Consider the following 3,182-nt stretch of genomic DNA (forward strand, 5'->3'; position numbering starts at 1 on the left):
TAATGATAAATCATGTAGTCAAAAAAATCAGTTAGATTATAAAATCTTTGAACCACAAAATTAATAAGGTTAACTAAAAGAAGCACATAGAATACAGAAACCAATTACACTCATGATTGTAGGATATGCTTTCTTTTTAAGCACACATAAAGAATTTAAGAATACTGATTATGGCTGTATTACACAAATGACTACTCAAAGGATCCCTCAGCCTCAACACTGTTGACATTTTGTTCTGGATAATTCTTTGCTATGGAGGATTGTCCTGTGCACTGTAGGATGTTTAGCAACATCCCTGCCCTCTACCCATTAGATACCAGGAGCAACAAACACCCTTTACCTTCCTCCCTATACCCCTCCATCTCTGCTGTTAAACTCATCAATTCCCAGAGTATTGAAGACTTAAACATATAAAGCAAAAATTTTTTAAAAAATCTCAAGATAATGAGATTATGTTCTTAGGACAGGGAAATTTTTTATGCAAGACCCAAACAGAGAAAGCTATAAAGGAAAATTTGGAATTTGACTGTATTAAATAAAGAACTTCTGCTCATCAAAAACTGTCACAAATAATGTGAAAATACAAGAAACACACTGGAGGAATATATTTTTAACATATTCAGAATACATAAATTCTGTACATCAAAGAGAAAAACATAAATGGTAACTTACATAATTTATAACGGGAGAAAGAGCAGACACTTGACTGAAGAGGAAGATTCAAATAGCCTAACAGTATATAAAAAATTCTCAATCTTAGTAATAAGGTATTACAAATTGAAGCTGCAGTTGGCTTCCATTTTATACCCCCCTGGCTGCAACATTTCAAAAGTTTTATAATATCAGATGTTAGAAACGATGTGGAACAAATTTTAAAATATTTGGAAACCACTTGATTCCATCTTGTAAGTTTGAAGATGTGCAAACCCCATTATCAAGTCCAATCCTAGGTCTATACCCTAGTGTCTTAGTCTGGTCTGGCTGCCATAACAAAATATCAGCAACTTAATCAACAGGAATTGGTTTCTCACAGTTCTGAAGTAAGGGAAGTCCAAGACCAAGGTGCCTGCCAATTAGGTTTCTAGTGAGGACTCTCTTCCTGACTGCAGACGGTCATCTCATTGTATTCTCACATGGCCTTCCTTGGAGCATGCTAGAGAGCTATAGAGAAATAGAGAGACAGAATCTCTTCCACTTGTTATAAATCTACCAATTGTATTGGATTAGGACCCTATCTTTATGAACACATTTAACTTCACCTCCTAAAGGCCCCATTTCTCAATACATTTACATTGAGGGTTAATGTTTCAGCATAAGAATTTGGGGGAGGGGCCACAATTCAGTCCATAGCACCTAAAGAATGTGTTGCATACGTCCACCTGTTAACATATGCAAGTTTCACAACCAACACAACTGCCTGGTGAAACTCCAGCCACGTTGTCGTGGCAATCTGCTAATGACCAGACACTTCATGAAGCAATCACAGAAAACACAACCCACCTGAGCTGACTCAGACCAGCAGCATCATCCCAGACCTCGCACAAAAGAATCAGCTAAATCAAATGTGATTTTTTTTAAGTCACTAAGTTCTGGATTGTATGTTTATGCAGAAAGAACTAACTGATGTAATAGATATTTGAACTATCTCTGAATTTATACATGCTTCAAATTTATCCAAATTGAATCCAATTACAAGTGCTTATCATATGCATATATGTTTTTTTCTGTAGTTACATAGGACAAAATCCCCTACTCTCTAGCTGGTGAGATTAAAAAAATGAGATACAAACTAATTCAAAATGTAAATGATTAAAGATGGAAATAGTAGTTCAAGGCAATACTTTTAATAGATTTTACAAGACAATGGATTACTCATAGTTACATAGTAGATAAAATAAATGATAAAAGAGAAGTGTTTAGACTCAGATTATAAGGAAAGTTCTAAAAGATGAGGTAGAATATAATTATTTAAATCATTTATACTTTGATATTTTATTCATTTAAAGTGTATCTGTTCATTCAGGTGGAGTTTAACTGTTTCTCAAAAAGCAAAGTTCAATTTGAGGATTGTCATATATTAGGCAATATGCTAAACCCTGTAAATTAAAAGATAATTGACACCTAGATACCATATATGATAACAAATTAAAAATAGAGGTAAATATCCCATAGAAGTGAGATAGTTATGTCTTTCATTGGTTTGGAGAATCCTTTTTTATTTCTTTTACAACTTTTAAGTTCAGGGGTACATGTGCAGGTTTGTTACATAGGTAAACTTATGTCCTGAGGGTTTGTTGTACAGATTATTTCATCACCGAGTATTAAGCCCAGTGCCTATTAGTTATTTTTCCTGATCCTCTCTGTCCTCCCATCCTCCACCCTCTGATAGGTCCCAGTGTATGTTGTTCCCCACTATGTGTCCACGTGTTTTCATCATTTAGCTCTCCCTCGTAAGTGGGAACATGCAGTATTTGTTCTTGTGTTAGTTTGCTAAGGATACTAGCCTCCTGCTCCATCCATGTCCCTGCAAAGGACATAATATCATTCTTTTTTATGGCTGCATAGTATTCCATGGCACATATGTATCACTTTCTTGGAGGGGTGTCCTAAAGGGTAAAAAATCATTAGGTAAGCAAATAAATATTGGAGGATGTAGTCAGAACCAAACCCCAAACACGTGAAATAACACAGTATAGTCATACTACTTGAAGTAAGTTGTTTCTTATTCAACAAATATGGAGCAAAATCTATATTTCAATCTCTGTACTAGAAAGAGAATACAATAAAGAATAAGATAGAAATGGTCCAAAGGAACTCTTACCAATGCAGATAGTCACACAATGAAAAAGCAAACCAACTAAGGTAAAATTACAAGTTAAAAATAATGTGGCCAGGCATGGCGGCTCACACCTGTAATCCCAGCACTTTGGGAGGTTGAGACAGGTGGATCACAAGGTCAGGAGTTCGAGACCAGCTTGACCAACATGGTGAAACCCTGTCTCTACTAAAAATACAAAAATTAGCTGGGCATGGTGGCACATGCCTGTAATCCCAGATACTCAGGAGGCTGAGGCAGGAGAATCACTTGAAGCTGGGAGGTGGAGGTTACAGTGAGCTGAGATTGCACCACTGCACTCCAGCCTGGGTGACACAGCAAGACTCCGTCTCAAAAAAGGAAAAAA

Source organism: Rhinopithecus bieti, unplaced genomic scaffold (assembly GCF_001698545.2).
Source record: "Rhinopithecus bieti isolate Rb0 unplaced genomic scaffold, ASM169854v2 scaffold_2244, whole genome shotgun sequence".
NCBI lineage: Eukaryota > Metazoa > Chordata > Mammalia > Primates > Cercopithecidae > Rhinopithecus > Rhinopithecus bieti.